Below are 22,191 nucleotides of genomic sequence, written 5' to 3' on the forward strand. Positions count from 1 at the left end.
GAACCGTGCACAGCAAAAAACACGACTATCCAAATGTTGTTGCCACAGACGAACTCGAGTGCGCGATCGTAGGAGCGTTTGAGGTCGCCCCTCACATGTCCGTGAGAAGAGCCGCGAGGCTTTTCAGCGTTTCGACGTCCACAGTACGGAAGGCATTAAAGCATCATGCCTTACGTCCATACAAGATGCAGCTAGTCCACGCAGTCAACAAGGATGACTACACAAGAAGAGTGCAGTTCTGCATCGACGAGCTGTCCAGGATTGAGGCCAACCCACTCCACCTGCAGTTTTTACTGTTTAGTGATGAGGCGACGTTTCACATAAACGGCCACGTGAACAGACACAACTGCCGGTACTGGTCGCGAACTAATCCAAACTGGCTTTTGGAACAGCCGGTGCAGTCCCCGAAGACGACAGTCTGGTGCGGTCTGTGGCGGGAGGGCATCGTTGGACCATTTTTCTTTGATGGCACCGTAACAGGGCAGAACTACCTCACGATGCTGCAGAGGGAGTTCCTGCCCGAACTAGCATCCCTTCACATGCAGAAGGAACTTTGCATATTCATGCAGGACGGCGCGCCTCCCCACTTCGCGACAGAGGTCAGGGACTGGCTGACAGAGACTTTCCCAGGAAGGTGGATGGGGCGAGGCTCCCCAACAATGCCTTGGCCTGCCAGGTCGCCAGACCTCACCCCTTGCGATTTCTTTTTGTGGGGGTACGTAAAATCCAAAGTGTACAGCGGACAAGTATCAAGCCTACAACAGCTTAAGGCCAGGATAGAGAACGTTATACGGTCTCTCGACATCGAAATCTTGTCAAGGGTATTCGTGGAATACCGTAAACGCCTGCAGAAATGCATAGACAGAAGAGGTCATCACATTGAGTGCTGGGCAGACCGTGACTGACCGCCCACAGGTGGTGCAAAAACAACGGCCCTTTTCAGGGCTACCCAAAAGATATGCAGAGGCTGCGTTGCAAAAAAGAAAACCCTTCAATATTTTACGAATATCACAACACACTCAGTTCCTAAAAATGCACAGAGACCCTCAGAGAACACTCTGTCATAAAATTTCTTGCCACCTTTCCATGACACTAACATTTCCCGAATTATTTGAATTTAATTTCGAGGGGTCGATGTTTAAACAAACCCAGCTGATTTCTTTGGGAAGTACCGCCACAGTGAACGTTCCATCTTTTAAACGGAATTAAATTTCGTCAGGCGTCAACCTGACAAACTTCCTTTCTCAAATCAGGAGGAGCTTCGCTGTGGAACCCCGTTTCGGTTTCGGGACCGACAGCGCCGATAGCGCCCCTAGCGGTACGTGTCACACCGCTCCTCAGACCGCCATGCTGCCCTATTCAAATGCATGGAAGCCGATGTTTTCGCGCTCTGTTTATTTTTTATGCTGAGTATGGCTTCCAGAATTTTTTTGTAGCTTTCGGACGCATAAATACGCCATCGTACGCCACCGGAAGTTCCTCGGGTAAGTAGACAACGAGTTACATGTAAAAATGCGGGTCATGTTTTTCTGCACACACCCTGTACTTGGCGCGATTTTAAGAACCAACTTCTCAGCAACAGACAGTTGTCGCAGCTGTCTGCCCCCTATGCTACTGAGCCCCTACGCTACCATATTTCAGTTCCAGAACGCAAAAGGCAATGCTCTTGCAGCCGTAGAATTCCTTCCGTTAAAGACCAAAGAAATACTTGACCTTATTAATCCCTAGGCATCCTGTGTCTACAAACGACAGATTTACGGGGTATCCATTTCCAAGGGCGGACGCCGTGGGGAGCCGCCGTGGGGAGTTATGGCCGCTCACCACGCAAACCAAAGGACTGCCTCGGAACGTCAGATCGTTGTCAAGTTATCGTGGGAGGTTTGAAATGGGTTCTACGTGTTGGTGGGTTCTGCGTGTGGCCACTTGCTATGTGGGCACTGTCGTGACTTTCTCGTTGCAAAGTAGTAGTCTAAGCTGTGTCGTTGTCGTGCAACACTGGGCGGTATTGAGCGCCTGCGGTCGCCACGTCAATGCCACCTAGATAACAATGCTTGCCTGATCCAACGCCACCTGGATACAGAATATTGCCTCCTCTCCCTCCTTCGCTACGTGGACATAGAAAGTGAAAATTCGTCTGTGAATTCAACAACTCGGAAATGATTGCAACTAACTTGGAACACGTTAATCTGTAGACAACACGCTTTCCAGAAAGTCAGTCACGAGAACCGTACTGAGCTTTATTTAAAAATTTTCCCGTTTAGTATGCGGGAACGTTCCATCACAGATCGTAGATGACGGTGGTTCGTCTCTATGACTACGACCGCTGAAAGCTCGTTCCTGATTGGCTGACTATTAGTATTTACGTCACATCGACGAGTAAGCAGGCTCTATCTATCTGGATGGTGTTGCGTAATCTCTTTCGATAACGTCACGTTCTTGAACCGGCTGCCAAACAATGCCAACCAGGGAACTTTTCTCTCTTTCGGTGACGCCACATCTACCAGTCCCCAACAGCCTCAGTAGGGCCACGTGTGAGACGTCAATTGCTCAGGTAGTGTACAAGATTCCTTTGGCCAGCGGCAAACGGGTGGGGCGCGATTCCCCCGCATTCATATCACCCGATTGTGTCAGTAGCACCCGATTTTAACCCGAATTACAGGTTCAAACATAGCTCCTGATTTTCCCTTCCCGAATCTGGTAAAGGCATTTAGTCCGAAGAAGCCAGACGTTATTTATGGGTCACTCTATCCGACGGGGGAGAAGCGACGGGTGAATCGTGAGCGGGAGAAATGGGCCCGTTGTTTCGTGCCGAGGGAATCGGGACGGGGGAGATGAAATCGGGGGAATCGTGCTCGGAAAACACGTTGTCTTTCATCTTCGTTCCCCTGACCGGTCACGTAGACATGTCTGGGACCGTTTCCATCTCATGGCTTACGGCTTTGTACTCTCGTACTTGTTCGTTCTCCCGCCTTCGTCTCTTGGCATCGCATTCCCTAACTTTCGGATCTTCTCGGCTTCGTCTCACTACAACTGCTTTGTGTTCCCTCACTATCAGGTCGTGCTGTCTTCGTGCAGCTGATGCCCGTTGGGCTACTTCTCCCCCGATGTGCTACGCCGGGCCCTGAGCTCCCTTATATGCGGATGGCGTATGTCTTCGTGGCTGCCCCATAGCGTGTATTCCCAAGCAGCAAAATGTACTGAAAGTCGGGGGCAATAGGGGTGGACGGTATGTGTCTTATCAATGTTCTTTAGTTTCAAGAGTCTGTTCAAGGCCTTCCACCTACCCGTCCACCCCTATTGCACTCGACTTTCAGTACATTGTGCTGCTTGGGTTGATACTTTGATAGTGCATGGTATGGTATACCGATTGCGCTCGCACCCTGCACGCCAGCCGCCTTCTTTTGTCCTTTATCTGCTCTTGGATTTGTTGCTGCGCAAATCAATGGCGCGCCCAATAAAATGCAAGAAACCACGGCGTGACTTCGACAAAAGTTCCCTCATACAGCTATCGCTCTAAAATGCCAGGTGAAGGAGCTTATGCGGAACAGTTCAAGAAGTACTTTTTAAGAGGAGTAGACGCAGGAAGCTTTCAGTCGGAGCGCACATAGACGTTCGTTGGGGCAACGCAAGAGCCTCAACGAGCACCGATAATTACGTAACTGATGGAAAACTATCAAAAAACGTCTGAAGAAGTTCTCGTCACTATACTGCGGTAGCAAATATACCTGGCGTTAAAAAGTAAGTGGTATAGTTGTGGACGGTGCGAGGGTTGAAGCTAATGGAGCTTTGGATTGATGAAGTAGCTGTGATTACAGTTTGGCGTCAGGGGATCAATGGCTGCAAATCCTGTGGCGTTTCTCGAAGAACGCCTTGACTTTCAACTTAAGTTTCACTTTGGAGTCATGTCGCATCAACCGGTGCCTCATTATCCGCCCTTCATGAAACTCCCCCATCGTATCCATCTACGTCACCTTTGGCTCGTGATTAGACGTCCGATAAGCACGTCACTCAGGGCTTCCTTCCTGGAAAGTGTCACACCTATCGTGCGTTGAATAGGAGTAAAAAAAGGTCGCCCTTATCATCGCTTCTTCTGCCGAAGGTTAAAAGAAGTGTCATCAAAATGGCGAGAGAAGTGCATTTCGAGAGGGTACCTTACAATGATGGGGCACTTTGGGGATTGTCTTTTGGTGAACACAAAAAGCATACTAGTCATATAAGCAACGCAATTCTTTTTAATGTGTCTACTTCTTTGAGAAGTTGAAGCGAAGGTGTTGAATGGGCTTCGTGGTTTATTTCTCGTTATTGTACACGGTGTCTTATTATGATATGTTAGAGCGTGATGAAAGCCAGCACTTCCGAAGGAACTGATTCATCACCGCCAACCTTGAAAGACATTTTCGCTTTTCTCCAAGTTGGACGACCCACCATTTGCAAGAAACCTTCTTTATCGGACGAAAGAAACTTTTACGAACCATCGTCGTCATGAAATTCATGAATCATTTCCTCTCGCACAACCGATGAAAGAAACAACAACAACAACAACAACAAGGACTGTCCGAGCGGAAAGTCCACCAGTATGGAGAGAAAGAAAGACTTGAAGCGAAACAAAGTCATTCATTTGAGAATCGGGACGATCCCTCATTTAAGGGTCCAGACCATAGTTCCTCCTCTTTGAGGATCACACGGGTTAGACCCGCACAATATATCCTTTTTCCCGGGCTATTTTCTACTGTTTGACCGGGGACTTTGATGAATGTGTGGCCATCGGTCACGACTGGTGACAGTAGCTCAGGGCACCCGGGCTTCGATGGCGTCCCCGTGTTTCCGGAACGATAACGAAGAGATAACCGGACTGGCTGTGTGATCGCGGAAGGAGGGAGGAATATAAAAAGAAGACTGTCCTAGACAATGGGCCTTTACAATGGGATGCATAACTACAAAGGCGGTAATAGGACAGCGTTCCTCTCTGGTTTGTTTATGTCCCGGCCATGTAGTCGTAAGGAATACGTGGGTGATCCATAAGGAAGGGCCGGGAAAAGACTGCTGTTTAATGGTCGTGGGCCTTTAAAGCTCATATTCGATGAAAAAGTCGGAGGAGAAGTTTAGAAAAGACTGACTTTCTCGTGTGCGCTCAAAGGCTAGGAAAAAGGAAATTCATTTTCAAAGGGCGCAGGTGAGATTTCCACTCGGGGGGACCATTTAAATACTCTTTGTATTTAAATGGTCCATATAAAGCGACGGAGCCGTCCTTGATGCTGTCCCCTATGTGGGAGGCAGGTAGAGCGGCACTGCTCGCTCATGCTCAACTCATTGGCCATGTTGAGCTTGAATGAGCACGCTCACGAGTGATATCGCACACACCTTGATTTCGAAGAAGGGGTCCTTGGTTTGGACAATAGGCTGTCGACTGATGAGCACATTCATTTCATCAACTCCAAATATGCTGTACCAACCGGCCGAATGACCGGCACTTCCATTCATAATTCGCCGAATTTACCTCGCTACCGTGCGTGGCTTAGTGGCTAGGATAATCGAAACTGGGAGGTGACTCTGCTGCCTCGGGTTTTTACGCTGGATTCTCCTCGGCTGTCGGTAAGGCTCCCTATGAAGTTGGCCCAGGAGGCAAGGTCCTCCCAGGGCAACGTGCCTTCCGCAACACCGGAAGGTAGATCGCTCGGCCAAGCAAGCACTGAGCAAACCGTTCGTGGGACGTTGTGTTCTTCCTACGATGATGGCGTTTCACGCCGAGACTGTGAGCTGGTGTCCTGTCTTCCTCAGACGCCACAGTTCCCTGTGAAGTCTGCCCAGGACGCACGATAGTCTGGACTTTGGCCGCCTGAGCGTGGCCGACTATATGGCAAGCAGCTCCGTCGCCACCACCGCAACCAGCACCTATACGTTCCTCTCATATGGAGTGCTTTCATTACCTTGATACGCAATAATATACGCTTTCATTGGTTAATAATAATTGGCCATGAAATCATCCTCATATCCAGTCACAACGTTGCGACAGGACCTCTCAGCATGATAGTGACGCAGAGCTCACGGCTTCTAAGTGCATATAGACCAATAGGAGCCCTAATCAAATATTCGGTTTAAAAAACAACATTTAAATCTTAATGGTTTGAAGTGTACCGTAATAAAATGGACACTGAAGAGATTATTTTCTTACTCTAAATTATCAAATTACGAAATAACACACGTATCATTCATGTAGTAGCAGTAGTAGTAGTAGTAGTAGTAGTTGTTGTTGTTGTTAATCAAAGAATGGTAATAAAACATGCGAGATGGTGGCAAGGATACAATACGAAAAGCCCTGAGACCAGGAAACGTTAATGTATCACACACAAACAAGAAACACATCTGAGAAGTTTGATACTGAGACGACCCCCTACTCTTGCTTGTCGTCTCTCTATTCAACAGATCTGCTCCTAATTATTTATATTGTATGCGCTCTCTCTCGCTATACGTTTCCTAGTCTCGGGGGGGATACTGGAATTTACGATATGCAACGACAATATGCTGTTGCATCGTTTTATAGCCAGCTAGCTGCAATGTGCCATGTACGTGTGTCATTTTTCAACATCATTTATAGTTCTTCGGCTATATATTTCACTGAGTGATGGTTGATTGATTGATTGACTGGTAAAAGAAAAAAAACGGAGATGATTCAGCAGGAGCCATTTGATATTTCCTCATCTTGCAAGATGTCCGCTCTCGCCCCTTTCCTATTTAGGTCATTTTCCGCCATACCCAACCCGTCGAAAAGTTCAAGTGTCCTTTCCCAGCTGGCCGAAAGGGGTTGACCTTCCCCTCACAGAGAATCCGCCTAACTGCATTCGGCGAACTGGGATTCGGCAGATTGGGATGTGACCCTCTGGAGATATACCGCACGACGTGGCGATGGTCGTCATTAGAGTTACTAAATAGGCAAAAGGTTAGGTGATGTCATCGCCCTTGGAATTGTCTGGGCCAGGTGAAGTGTCAGGGAAGTCACATTCCGTTGTTCCTGAAAAAGAAAAAAAGGCAACAGTTCATGCTCCACACGTTATCGCAGAATAAAATTTGTAAATAAGAAAACGAACATGAATGAATGATAGTTTATTTCCACTTTAAGTTGTGTGGGAGCCGTGAAGAAAAGTCGCAGTAATGACGACTTGTCGGCCTCACAGCCCCCGTACAAACTTTCATTGGTTAAGTGCCACAAAATGCATCCGTGGCATGTAAAATAAATGCGTGCAATATGAATACCCTTCTTTGACACTGTTATAGATCAATAGAGAATTCGTTCAAGATACAGGGTAATATATACTCTGTTCACTATATCTGGTTCTACAGCGCGAGATATGCCAAAAACTCTGGGCGCGATTATTATATAGGTAACTATGCTCTTTGAGGTCAAACAGTGATAATATATTAGTTAAGGAGTTTTTATAATCGGTAAGGTAGTAACACATAAGTTCATATAGATACTGGTTACGAATATTAATCAACGAGTGCCATTCAAACAAACCAGCTAATCAGTTGTAAAGTACCATGATGACTCGTTTGGTTATGTGAGTACGATATCTATACAGAAATGCATGGGTTCGCGATGCCTTCGAATGTTACGTCATTAACGTGTAATGACCAAGAAAATGTAGAGGAAAAACTTACGCCGAGAGTTTTGGCATTGTCTACTATGTCGACAACTGTATTATCTATTATCTAAATGTTAAAATCTAAAATGATCCTGGACACCCGCAGGTGTTTCCCTGCATCGATCTCGACTAAAACCTGACTGAAGAATTAGAAATTTGAATGACACTGGAAGATTACGGTTATGTCTCATCTATTTGGTTAGTAAACCAAATTCGAAATTAACCGTCTTTGTCACAAGACGCAATTGCGGGGCACGCCGTTGTTAGCCACACGGGAGTTCCCCTTCTTTTTAATTTGTTTACAAATGACATAGTTCAGTTAGATGCAGTATTTACATTATACGCAAATGATACCAGTATTCTTTTAGATGGAGAACTAGAACACGACTTAATTACAAGAGGTAACTGCACACTTGAAAAAAAAAAAAAAAGAATCAGATCGTGGGTATCACAGAACCGTCGTACACGGTTTGAAATATCATTCAAGTAAAGTACAAGTACTCAGAAATGTACTACTTGAGTACTTGGTACTTCAAGTACTTCCCATCACTGAATGGGGGATGGCGCTCTTGCGGAGCGGAAACAAGATCACTTCCCTGCTCGCCTCTGGAGCTCGGTTATAGCTCATGGCGAATTCGTGTGGTCATTTCGTGGCAACTTTTTTGCTAGATCCCGACCAGTCATGTTCGCTTGGTCAAAGCGAAGCAATCTTGCATGTTCACGTGGTGCTTTCCGAGCGCCCGGAATTTGACTGCTAGCACTTTTTTCGCCTGGCCGAGCAGTGGATTGCCCAACTATGTCCGGTGTCATCACATCCGCACTGCAACGACGACAAATGCCCTCATTGGTCCGCACATCGTAGTTCACAGCAGACGACGAAGCCAGAAGACGTGCGACCGCAATGCGCCTAGCGCCAATGGGCTAAAACAGCTAGATTCCTGGCACCCGTGTTCGGGTGGCAACGGTCACGTGATCCAGCGCGGGCAATTTCCGAGCGACTTCCGAGCGCTAGGCCGTGTTGCCATGAAATGACCACCCCGAATTCGCCATCAGTGTCGTTACTCTGAAGCCTAGTAGTTGGAACAGCACATTTGAAAGTCAAAGGATTAAGGCTGCCACTCGGGCTTCAATGCAGTCGGGATTGGGAAGACACGATTTGTGAGAACAACATCCCGATCAAATCAACAAAAATACGATGTTTGGAAAACAGAGCTCTTCGGAATGTGCTAAATTTGTCCTACATGATCTACATTACCCCTGTATATTCCATACCATATGATTATGAAATACCATATCCTAAAATTTACCTCGTTGTGCCGGTACTCTCTACTTCTTTTTTGTATCCAATAAAAAGAAGGAAAAAAATGGCAGCTGTCTATTGAAATGTGTGCATGTTATATACTATATACCGGTTACTTTACATTCTTCTAAGTATGATAACTGTGTGTGTGTGTACAAACGTTGACTACAATGATACTGTTAAATATCTGGGTATTTTGTTCAACAGTTCCTCTTACAGTGATCATCTGCTTTATGTTTGCTGAGACGGTTAAGAAAGCTTTCCTGTACGTTACTTATATGTATACTACACCACCCAGAGTTAGGAAAACGATCCTGAAAAGCTTAGAGTATAGTGTCCCTCCATATAGTGTGACGATATTTCGGCATTGTAGCGAAACTTGGAAATGTCAAAATCAACTCTATAATTAAAATAAATGAAATAAAATGTCTGAAGAGCGTTGTGTACGGTTCGCCTTCACATTTTGTGTAGGACCTTTTTGCATTTGTACAACTTCCTCGTTTCAAAAATCCTTTTAGGTATACTGTTGCCCGGAAGCATTTTTGGCCAAGGCATACAAAGATCGTGCCGCCAGGCGACCCCTTATAGGAAACCACTTCCCGAACATACTGTTCCGTTTACTTTCACCCGTTACGGCACCCATACTGCCGGATATATTATGTTTCCTTTATTCTCAACAACTTGTCGAACGAAAGCTTCGTCAGTCCAATCCAAGCTGTATTACGGGTAATTTTATTGAAACTGTTCCAGCGTTGCTTTTTGTGTAGTTTCTTTTGCCTAATGAACAGTGTCATGTCCTGTAACCTTGTTGGTCGATAATTGCTGCAGGCACCGGCCCCTGTGTCACAAGCCCTCGGACTTAGGCGGACCCGCTATCATGTAAGATAACTAGATAAAACACGTTTTGCTTTTTTTCCCCCAAAGAATCGACTCAGACAAAAACAACAATGTTCTTTACCTCAATGCAAGAAGCTAACTTTGCTTTTCACATCCTCTCCTACCAACTCCCTATAGTTTATTGAACAATGTGGCGCAAAATAATATTGATATTGATAATACAGAGTAGCGACCTGGAATAATTCTTTTTGCCACGTAGAATGTTCATGTTGAACACCTGTTTGTCTCTATAGTTGCATGGTGTAGCTGTTCCACTAAGTGGAGGAATTTATGGTTCCATATTCTTTACTTTTATTGCGTCAATTCGTCGCTGTTTTCGATTTTCCGAAATATTCAACAATAACAAATACATCGTGACTATGACATGGGGTGATTCACCGCTGGAGAGCAGTTCATACCTCATTACACGCGAAACATTAGATGTGAGATATGAGACGTTTTAGAAACAACTGAGCTCCGTTGTCCTCCATCACTATCTGTGCTACGCGGATCAACTGACGATGAAGAAAGAAAAACACGAAAGAAGCACCGATGGGTCTTTGGAATCCTACAACGCCTACCTTTTTGGGTAGAGCTGCAGAGGTAGAGATGTTTGTATTCGCGAATGTACGAGACACATCTCTTCCCGAAAAGGGTGGTAGCAACGCCAGTTCTAACAACGCTACGAAATCCTATCTACATGGGATGGTGGTGCGATGTGGCCATGTACACACCATCTGGTAATTATGTATAGGGTCATACTAGGTGCAATACATCTCCGCCAATTCCTCGAGATCTGGTAAGAAATCACAACCCGTCCAATGGAATATTCGTTCGAACATGTCTGACAAAGCGTGGGAAGCTTGTCCCCATGAAAAGGGGACACCAGCGGGAGTTGCAAAGGTTCCCCGCCACGGGAGGTCGTGCCAACCTAAAAAAGCCGGACGTTTCTCGGAGAAATCCTCGTAATTATGTGCGTTCGTATTGCAAGAGGCTTGGAAGAATGTCCTTCTGTGACAGAATCTCCCACTGATTCCGTAAAGTTACCTATTGTGTCCACCCGGGATTCTTCAATATGCTTTCTATTGTAATGTTCTGGGGTTGTATTCTATGCGTTTCGAATATGTAGTGCATCCCTACGATGGGAAGGTCGAGACGATTCTCGGCTCTCTTAGTGATAGTAGGTGTAACATAGGGAAGTCTCTTCCCCATAGTAACGGCACTCTTACTGACCTCCGAGAGACATATCTTGGGTGACACACCGCTAGTGTTTCCGACGAGGTCTTGGAGATAGCGACCCGATCTTATCCTCCTTGTAATAATGCGATACACCATGTAGGGATTACGTGCTGTTTTTGCGAACATCCTCGTGAGCGCGGAAGGGAGCTGGGTCAAACTTGTAGGATCCCAGTGTGTACATGGTACTAAGGCAAACAGACAGGGACGACAGACGCGGCCGTGGTTCTGTGTCTGTTGGCTGCTTCAGTTATATGAAAGACTCAGGAACGGAACAAGTTGTGTTCTTTGTACATGGGAGCCTTCCATGGTGCTGAACATGACGGTGACCGTGTTACACATTCTCAAGTTTCAATCCTTCGCCCGTCCCAAGGACAGTCCGTCAAAGTTACGCTATCAGTTAGGGGAATATTCATGGCTGACCGCTTCGTGCCCAGTCATTTCCGTCCCTTCTGTTTCCGGCCACCGATTTCACGGCTTGTTTCACCCGGCAACAAGGATCACATTGCACCATCTGCCATCTTGAGGTTGCTGTCGGACAGCTTCCCAACAGAAAATATCGCTCACAAATGTGCTTTCCTATTATTCCTAAACTTTTCGAGCTTGAATCCTTTTAAGTTTCGCGTTAGCGCCGCGAAGCAACTGTGGCTATGAGCGGCGTACGGGCGTCGACAGCAGGAAGGATAATATGCGTCCTGGGCCGACTTCAGGGGAACTGTGCTGTCTGGAAACTCTGCCGGAAAGCCAAGGAAAAACATCAGACAGCACAACCGGTGCAGGAATTCGAACCCGTGTCATCTCCTATAGTCTCGGCATGAAAGGCCATCACCACTGCGCCACACGAGCTGGTTTATTGCGCAGTACAGCATAGGAGTCTGAATTATGGAAGTAAATAGAGTATTGAATACTGAAATATAGAATAGAGAAAGTTACGCGGTGGTCTATTTTCTACGAACAATTTCAAGATTTTCCTGTCTATTATTGTACAGCCTACTTCGCAGTGCACTACACATAGTGCGGGAAACTACATTTCGATAGTGTCTGCCAAACAACGAAACATTGGGACAGACCTCGACAGAAATTGGCTGATAGAATAGTTAGGAAAGAGGCGAGCTGCTGATATAGACCGCTGTGCGATCGTTTTATCTGCGTTGTGTTTGTCCCCCATTTTCCCGCGTCTCGGGTTTCTTCAGTATGAAGAAATGGACTGTTTAAAGAGGGAGGGAACCACGAAAGGATCTGCAACAAGTTGTACTCAACATCATCCAAGATCCAAGCTAAGAAAAAACCTCATCGTAGAATCAAGAGGGATAGGCTTAAAGCATATCGTAAAGCAGCAGCAGACGGATGTTTAACAACTTGTTAGTTGTAAACCCAGCACAACAAGTTATACATGTGACGGGGAACTCTAAATGTTTTTAATTCGCTAGTAAAATTGCGGTAAAACGGCTCGGGGCGACGTCTAGTGGGAAATACTCCTCCCGTGTGCCGAGCAACCGTGATCTATGTTCCCGACTGGCTTGCTGCTCATGATGACTATACGCAGCCGACAAGTAGCCTTGCAGACTTCTTTTGTTTTAGACCCAGTGTTGTCCGCATGCAATACAGTATTGCCGCGCGCCGTAGTTGACGAGCAATGCGCGGTTGGTTGATACTTCCACGCAGTGTTTCACATAGTTTTCAATACAATTTTCCAAAAAATGGTAACGTTAGAGTACATGGGGGCCCAGGCTATCGAATACATTTTGTGCTTTACATAGCCTTTAAATCTCTGGACTTTGCTATCCTTGACGTAAATTTGAGTATACTGATTTTTTTTTCTTTTTTTGTTCGAACCATAGTGGTTTAGTTCTCGAAGGCACGAATGACCACACGTGCCGTAGAAGACCAATGTTCTAACGGACCTTCGACTCGCTCAATTACTCGAAGACGGCCGTGCACGAAATCTGAGTTGGATAGAGAACAGCCACTGGGCCTTCAGAGGTTAACGATAATCATGTCCAAAGTTTGCCTCTAACCCGTCACGGCTGAATGATCAACTCAACTACCGTCTTCCAGGGTGGACAGAAGGACAAGCCCGGTAGTTGGAACTGGTTCTGTCTCCGGTAAGCCTATCCGTCACGACACGGAAGACGTCCGCCAGGAACAAGGCTCAACTGTCACGCCACTGACAGCCATACACGATGCCAGCAATGGATGGACCGGCTCCGGAATGTTCGCCGGCCACCCGACGTGCCGTAGGAGGCCGTCCAGATTAAGACGCATTGTCGAGAACGTAATTGAAAAATGAGAAATGACCCTGGAGATGATCGGCCGGATCATCCCCCGGTCATGTTTATTACTCTCTTGGATTGTTATATACGCCGTAGTATATTCTGACATAGGTTCGTTGCTTCGTAGTTGATGACATCCGTTTCACGGATTCGATCGATAAATGCTGTCTATTGAAGGAGACAAAGTTTTCATGATATGACGTGAATATGAAAACCGACTATTTTCAACACGTAATCAAAGACTACTGCATACAGGCGAGATACCCCACAAAACCTTTTTTATTCACCCTAACGACGAAAGTCAATACTGTACACTTTTTGTCGCACATCCTGACTCCATCAACGGACGTTTTCACTGGGATCGAACAATAAGTGGCTCCACCCACGGGCCCCGTCCTCCGTGATAATCCATCAACGTTATGTTCGTATTTACTTGAGGACATGGAGTGCCAACATTCCTTGCAGAAGGCAGTTCCTCGTTTTTTTTTTGACAACCAGTTGCTATCCAGGCTTTTCTGCCTGACTTCCATCGAGGCGCTGTTGCATTACCAGAGAAGAAGTTCAAAATCAACATGATGTAGCCTCTTGTGTATAAACTTCGACGAGTACTTCATCGCGCGTACTCAATTTTCTCGCGTTCGACAAGGTTGGTACCGAAAGCCGTTGAAAGCACCATCCAGCAATTTGAAAGGGCAGCCTTAACCGTGTCTATATGAGGGACACTGACGGCTCTTTGCAACAGTTAGTATAAGGGATGTTCTTTGAACGTGTCATCGAGCCGACTGTCCGTTCTGTGGTCATCGCAGCGAACGTTCCTTGAGCGTAAAAAAGATCCTCTCTCGACTCCTTAGGTAAACCCCCTCTCACTTGTGCTTCTCGCTTTTGACCGCAGTCTCGCACATGAGTGCACACATAGCGCGTGATTGATCACCCTCCATGACACCTTAATGGTCACTTATTGGTCACTCATGCTTCATCCGAAAGACATCGAACCCCCGGAGAATCTTATGTAGTCCGCTGCTTACCTTTTGCTGTACTCCGAACGAACTTGCACATCTCCAGGCAAACTAAGTTGTGGGAAACTTTTGTGCAGCCACACACTTTAAGAAAGTCTCTAGAGGCAACCGTTCGGGTGGGAGGCCAACTTTAAAACTGCATCAGGGGCCCATTTCGACAAAGGAGGCAGCCCTTAAGTATTTATACATGCGTTCTGTCTATGCAAAAGGAATTCTGCGGGAGGGACAGTCGAGATATTCCACTTTGGCTTGGAAATGTCGCGCATACGTTTGGGCTGCCGTTTATCGCGTCGTTGCTGAATACATTTCTTTCTCCCTTCCAGGACGGGCCTTTTTTGTTGGCCCATTTTGTTTCCACTTGGATGCTAAAACCGAGGGCTCCAGCTTCAACTTGGAATTGTTCGCATTTGCTGGCTCGCTGTCCTCTAGGACGTATAGGTCGCGTCGCGGTCACGTGACGAGCCCTGTTCTAAAATCCTCAAACAAGTGTACAAGTGTATTGATCGTGTCATGCGCAACTTCCACCGGGAGAAAACTTGCGTCTCTTTGTCACGTGACAGTCATTTCAAGATGATCTCTCACGAAAGAGATGTCGTGTGTGTCCTGCCAATCTAGTTGTTGCCTAAACTCAGGCTTTTCACATCATAGTGGGGCATAAGAATCACCCTGAACGCGTGATTTGATCGCCGTTGTGCATCTTGATAACGGACGACGGTTAGCGGACGTTTTTTTTTTTTCAGTCTGACAACCTGACCTATCTACATACATATACCGTTCTGCTGAACTCTCCCATGTGTTCACTGCACACCAATATGATTCGAGTCAAGTGATCGCGTCTACTTTTCTGCCTTCCGTGCACGAATGCCAGATGGAAAAATAGGGTGTCATTTTAAATCTGTAATTGGACGTGAGTTCGGGTCCTGTTTATGCATATTCGTACCGTTATCGGGTTCGCGTACAAAACATCGACATTGCCACAATAATGGAGAAACATATCTGTGGTGTATTCCAGGCATTCCGTTGTACGGGTTGCTAGTGGGGAATTTTCTCGGCTTCTTTGTTAGGCTAAAGTATCGGGAGATAACTCGAGGAAAAAATCGTATTACGCGTAAATCGTCCTTATTCAGACCAAAATTGAAACGACGGCATGCACCTATTATGTATACCCCGCAGCATATGTGTGTAGAATCTGGTTGTAAGACACACATCAATGCATTGAGCCAATCTAGTCTAATCCACTGCATGTCGATCCTGCAAGCATATAAAAGGAAAACTAACATTGTAAAAACTGTGTGAAATGAAGGAGACTGAAAAAATCGTAACGGAAATTAAAAGCGGACCATATCCATCATCCTGAGCGGAATGGGACGCGTCAAAAGCACCCCACAGAGCTCTTGCCTGCTTCACGAGACAACTTCTTACATTAAACATGATGCATCAACATTCGACCATCCCTCATATACTATCCTATCCTGGATATCCTGGCAGGATACTTCACTACCTCGTATTTGTTTCAAAAAAAAAAGAAAAAAGAAGCCCCTGGGAGCATCTCATGAGCCACTGTCAGAGCTCTCTTTTTTTGTGACTTTCGTCCTTTTGATAAATGTTCTCGGCTGTAAGGTCGCCAAGTTTTTCTATCATTTCCATGGGGGCCTGTTCTAGCGAAGATGCGCAGCTAATGCGGCTTGATTTGTTGACCCGCGGATTTGAGACGTCACGGGTGTTTCATGGACGGAAAGTTTTAATGGGCCAATCTGATTGCTTTTCATCGCATCGTGTGGAAGTGATCGAGTAAATTGTGTTCCTGTCTACGGAACTCAACAAGTGATAGACCCGCTAAAGAAGCTACATTTTTTGGACACGTTCGATCAGCACCGGGGAAAGCCGATCTTAAAGCGATACTATGGCATAAATGCAGGCAAGCTGGTGGATAAACTCCATGGTAGACAAAGTGTGGTGTATGGACAAGCTCCATCGTGTGGTATGTTGTTTCTTCGTGTTTGCCACATGCTCAGGCTAGTCCACTATGGAGTTAAAACGATACGCTGGATATGCTTCTTTCATTGGCTCTTTAAGGGTATAATCGTGACATTTTGCTACATCGAGAAATATGCGTGTTGGTATTACGCTTCGTTGCATTTAATGCGATTATTAATGCATTTTATAACGGTGAAACAAAACACAAATTGTTAAGCACGAGATCCGCTGTCCTCTCTCCATCTGTCCACGTCTGTACGCCGCTCATGCCACAGTTGCCTCGCGGTTCTAACCCGGAATTCAAAAGAAAATTAAGCACGGAATGAAATTTTCCATATGCAACTTTATCTGCTACGTCATCGTCATAATCTACTTGTTGTTGTTGTTCTCTCTTTGTGTATCGATGCAACTTTATCTTGATTTCAGACCATGTAGCTTGAGAATACGACTCTACGGGAATGATTTATTGATTGTTTGATTGATTATGTACGCAAAACTAGGACGAACGTCCACGGAATTAACCGCAACAAAGAAGCTTGCGCGATGCACACACTTAAAAATGAACTTCACCGCATAGCACGCTCCTAGCCAACCATCATCTCGAGTGATATCGTTATCTGCCCCAATTTGTTGAGAACGACATCATTTGAGCTTATAGTTGGCTAGGAGCGTGCTATGTGGTGAAGTTCATTTTTAAGAGTGCAGGACCCACGCGGGGACTTCGTTAATAAAATGGGGATGACATTACGGTCAATTTTATAAGCCGTCAAAATTAGCCGGGGTCGTACACAAAAGATATCGGTTGTTGCCCACCTTTTACTTCCAGAAAGTGCAGAGGGAAATATTTTCGCGACCACCCGGAGTGTTGGACGAGTAATCTATCACTGACGTGAGGCACTCCCCATGAGGTGACATCTCGTAACATGCCACCTCTTCATGAGAGCACCTTCATCGCATAGGATGAAGAAAAGATATCCATTCGTACTTTTCTTCGTTCACAAGCTTCTCCATAGCTTTTATATCTCAATCAATCAATCAATGAATCGTTTACAAAGCAGCAGCAGTTCGTGTTCCGAGAGACTACGCGAAATGTTCAGTTGGTAAAACGGGGCCCGTCACGTACACGACGCCAACCAGACAGCCTTCCTGCTTAAGAGAAAAGTGTCGCCTATCGAGACATCGTATGGCTACGCTTTTGTTGTTTTTCACCGTTGAACCTTTATGAAAGTCATCAACTTTTTAACTTTAAAAACATGAAGAACGAAGGAAGTGAAGGATTTTTGGAAGATGCTGCCAATATTTACATCAGGTTTCGTTTCTACAGGGTGTTTTTTATATCGTCTACAGATTTCTCTCTTTCTTTTTTTTAAACAGAAGCTGTGCTGAGAACCGCTCTGAGGCCATTTTTTGCAGGCTGGTAATGCAGACGTCCTGTTGGGAAGTAACTACTGGTCGACTAATTACCTAGAATTTGTCGTATTTGTTACTGTCTGGTTTGTTATATGATGTTCACTCATGTAATGCCTCCAGGCCCTTGGGTATATCGCGAGAAATAAATAAATTCATTAGTTAACTTCTAGTTAAATGTTTCCGGGAAGATGCGAGACAACAGAATTGGAAGCGACCCTTATTTGAATGCACCCTCTCTTTTATTTTAAATCCCGAAACGCATGTAGCACTTGGACATGCAAAACTTTGATATGCAAATGAGCTCAAACTGGAACTACGCTCCCCTCCATAGCACAAACATGTGACGTCACGAGAAGACCGGTTCGAGGTTACATTTTGCTATGGTGGGAAAGAAGCGGAAAAAAACGCGTCGGCTGATAGCCTGATAATGCCCATCAGCATGCATTGCGCGGCGGCGAAACGTAATCGATGACGTAGGGGCTCAGGTCGTCTATATGGGCCAGAAAACGGTCCATCTGGCCATCAGATATGCGCCTACTCCAATCAGCTCCATCGCTACAAAACACGTGACCCTCCGACGCCAACGGCCGTAGTCCCTTTCGTGCTCGAGGACTGCGTGGTTTCGGTTTCTGCTCATTTGCGTAGTCACTTAAAAAAGGGGTAGATTTAAATAATGACTGGCTCCAATTCTGCTATCTCGGATCTCCCAAAAAACACCTAATTAATAAGTAAATTAATGAGTTTTAGGTAATTGGTCGTCTTGCGTTGAATAGGCTTTCCGACAGGAGGTCCGCATAACCCAACCCGGGAAACACCCCATCTCATCGTCATTATTTATTGTTGTTGTTGTTGTTGCCAACCCGGGAAAAACCTCATGTATGCGTAGCTCACATAGCCTTATTATAGAAGTTCTGTACAGGGAAAAACAAAAAAAAAAAAATAATAAAGAAATAGAAAATAAAACGCCCTGTACACTCTAAAAACCGAATGAGGGTATGTCGAAATCGGCTTGCCATACATTGCGAAAAGAAGTGGGTATCGTTCAATAATGAGTTTTATTGCGAATTTGTATTGCTCGCTGATGCCCATGTACCGCCCAATAAAGATAGATAGTCGTGACAACGGAGGGAAATTATTGTTTTTGTTATCACGCTGTTGAACCAGTTTTTGTTTAAATCTCCGATGTTTTACGAGATGAATTTTGGTTGTTTCTCTTTTGTGAATAGCTGCAAATGCCAGCATTGTAGATATTCCACAGAGTGTTTTGTATGCCTTCACTACTGCAGGTGCCTTTGTCAAGCTCCGCGAGAGCTTTTTGTCCCTGACACCACCACTTTGTTGTAATAAATAAAAATAAACGTAATAATAATAATAATAAATAAAAACGCGGCGACCTTCCATTCCTTTTCGATTCTCCTATTATGGAACTAAAAGGAGTGACGAAGAGGAAGAGTGCCACACCTGAATACTAGCTCCCTCTGGATTCAGTGCAAGTTGTTTCATTCCTGTCGCCAAATAACGATGGGGATTCTTGAAAAGTGCTTTGCAGGTACTTATGGCGAAAGAGCACCGCAAGTTATAATGACGAACCACGTCGGAGTTGGCAGCGCTGGACGAGCGCCCTTTTCAGCGTCTTCAGAATTCTTCAATCAGCGAGCGTTTCGCGATCTAGTTCAATATTTCGAGGATACTGAGGCGGACACCAAGTTCTATAGCTCAGACACCTCAGGGAAGAATATTTTCGCTTCCTCAGTTTTTATTTCCGCACACTCGTGCGACACCACCGTTTCTTTCATCTTAATACTGAGCACTCACGGAATAGACGGAACCACAGTTGTCTCCATATATTTTTCTTGTCATATCTATTCCGTTCCTTCCTTAAGAAGCATTTCCGTTCTTCTTACCTGTGTTCTGTGGATTTTACAGCAGCGTACTAAAGCTACTAGCAAATTATCCGTTCAAGACAGTACTCATTCTAGTACTTAACGTTGAACGTGTTACGTGTCATACGAACATTAGCGGGAACTCAAATTGGTGACTTTTTTTGGGGCACGCGAAAAGCAGTCTGACGCAAATAAATAAAAATACTTAGTTGTGCCGTCAACCTTTGCTCTGGCCGAGACACCATTCGTCGATTCGAGATCTCTCCCTCCACTAGGGTGGTGTAAAATATATGTGGATTTCCTGTTACCACGCCTGTGCTGCCGTCAGCGCTGAAATTTATGCTCGACTTTTTTCCCTTTCACATTTTTTATTTCACGCACTTAATGCAGTTGAGGTTCCAGGAAAGTTGTTCGCCCTGGGCTTTTTTTCTTCCTCCGAGTTAGTGAAACCTGAAATTTGTGTTTTTCTTTTTCATTTCATTTTCTGGATTTCAGGCGCCGTCTAACGCTCGTTGGCGCGTCGTCAACTTTCCCACATTTTCCTTATTTCAGTGACTGTTAGTGCTGTAATTCCATAGAGCAGTCTGATGTCGCCGGACAGAAAAATCCACAGACCATTAATAATGAAGCGAGGACGAGAAGATGCCACCATGACGTTTCCCTGGGTATACGTATCGGGACGGCGAAACCCGATTCCATGATGTGCCGATCACGATTCATCCCCGTCGGCGTTCGCCCTAAAGCCTAATAACACGGCGCGAACCGCCCCCGCTTTTATTGCTTCATATATTTAATTGGGATTAATGAACGGAACCAGTTCTCTCATAGCACCCGGAGGAACTGCTGGTCAAGCGCCCACAAAGTTCATGAGCGTGCAAGGTTGCACAAAGGTGAATCTCCCTCCTCGGATGCCCCGAAATAAATAAAGAACGGGAGTGCCAAGGGAGATGTTGTGGAACCGGAAGACGTTTTTTGGCGCCACCTGTGACCGCCTCTATAATTTTTGCTACACCGAGGATCTCACACGTGACTATCAACGTTGTTACAGGGGTTGTTGTAGAAGCGGTAACAGCCCGTTGGTGCTAGCGATCACGGTACGGAGTATCTTTGACGCAACGATGTTAACGAAAAATTGAAGCTGGCTGGTTGTCGAGCTTCTTCTCGTGATTAAAAGGAGCTCTCTCTTTGTTTCCTAGGACAGTTCCTCGGTAATATGCACACTCTCTTAAGAGCAACTCTCCAACCCCCCAAAAAAAAGGAAAAAAAAAAAAAACAGTTTTCCCGAGTGCTCTACTTTGATTCCATAGATCGGGGGTAGGTCATTCATATAGATATTCTTCGCATTCGATGTTCTCGACGCACATCGTGCTAAGCACGTTAGTGCATGAACACGTTTTCCCGGCGTCATTTCCTATATACCAAGAGGAAGGAGGGGGCAGGTCACGATGCGATTGTAGCGACCTCTTCATTAAATTTATGGCGCGATGCGGTATGGACGATACCTCGTGATACCTCAAAGACTGCTGCGTTAGGACCAGCGTTTTCGAGGATGGTCGAAGGGTGGAAATTATTTCCCATTTCATGGCACGCTGTTTCGTCGGCGAGGTTTCGTTCAACTGCTTTACACCTAGTTAGCCTTCCAGATTCGCAGTGCGTACCTTATGTTGTCTAGTCAGCGATCCCCGTGCAGCGTTTATGTATCAAGTGAACGCTGGCCTTAGCCTTCATTCAGAGTTTTATATAAAGCGTGCCTCTTTGTGCGTTAATATCGTCTGTCCGCGATTTTCGTGCTGTGCAGTTTTCCTTCACTGTTAATTGTAGATTTTTCATACTTGTACAGGTTTTCATTGTTTGCGTCACTGTTCTACACTGTTTTTCATTGTATATACCACTGTTATTCGCTTTCTTTTCATTCGCACCACCAGATCCACGCAATACATTTTCCTTATATACTTTATGAATTTTTTTTACAAACGTGCTAATTACTTTCGCTAATCAAACGACGAACTAGTCATAACTGCGAATAGTTAAATACTTTAAGCGGATACAGAGGTCACGCCCACAGCGCAATTAACGAATCTTGCCTGCTGTTACTCATCACTCGAAGCATCAATTGTCTTGAAGGGGCTCTCTGATAACAATTGGATACCTTTGTCGTTCATTCTGCATCGTCTGGTCGTGCGTAATCTCGCAGTTTGTCCGTGATAAAGCAAACAGAAGAATCCAAGTTTGTGTCTGGAGCCAGATACAGTAAACGACATTATGGTTGGTGACTCTGCCTTATTGTCCGCGACTGAGCTATTGAACAACAGTAAGCTCATCTCGTACTCTTCCTATCGCTAAATGAGGAATAAGGGCGTCTTCTGATATCCTCGATATGGGACCACATCCCAACGACGGCTTCCATGAATTCACCGAGCAGCGTCGAGTGGCAAAAACCGTTCGCGAGCTCATAATGGCAACTAAAGAATATATCCCATACATCGCACCAGGGACTGAACACAAATTTCTTCCGCAACCGCAACGTAACCGAAATTCACCATCGGCAATTAAGGAGCACCGTAACCTGAAAAAAAAAAA

The 22,191-nt window shown here is 45.5% G+C and overlaps 1 long non-coding RNA gene across 2 annotated transcripts in view; it reads right to left on the reverse strand.

The window, feature by feature from the left end:
* Positions 1-6,517: 6,517 nt before the first annotated feature.
* LOC135389794 (uncharacterized) overlaps positions 6,518-22,191 on the reverse strand; it is a 44,764-nt gene continuing 29,090 nt past the window's right edge. Inside the window, exons 1-2 of one of the 2 annotated variants that reach the window (XR_010421585.1) lie at positions 14,351-14,507; positions 6,518-7,009 (exon numbers count right to left, since the gene is read on the reverse strand). This is a non-coding gene — a long non-coding RNA (uncharacterized LOC135389794). Of the gene's footprint in view, positions 7,010-14,350; positions 14,508-22,191 lie in introns of those variants that run through there. The other variant, XR_010421584.1, reaches the window with a different exon arrangement.

Source organism: Ornithodoros turicata, chromosome 3 (assembly GCF_037126465.1).
Source record: "Ornithodoros turicata isolate Travis chromosome 3, ASM3712646v1, whole genome shotgun sequence".
Lineage (NCBI taxonomy): Eukaryota > Metazoa > Arthropoda > Arachnida > Ixodida > Argasidae > Ornithodoros > Ornithodoros turicata.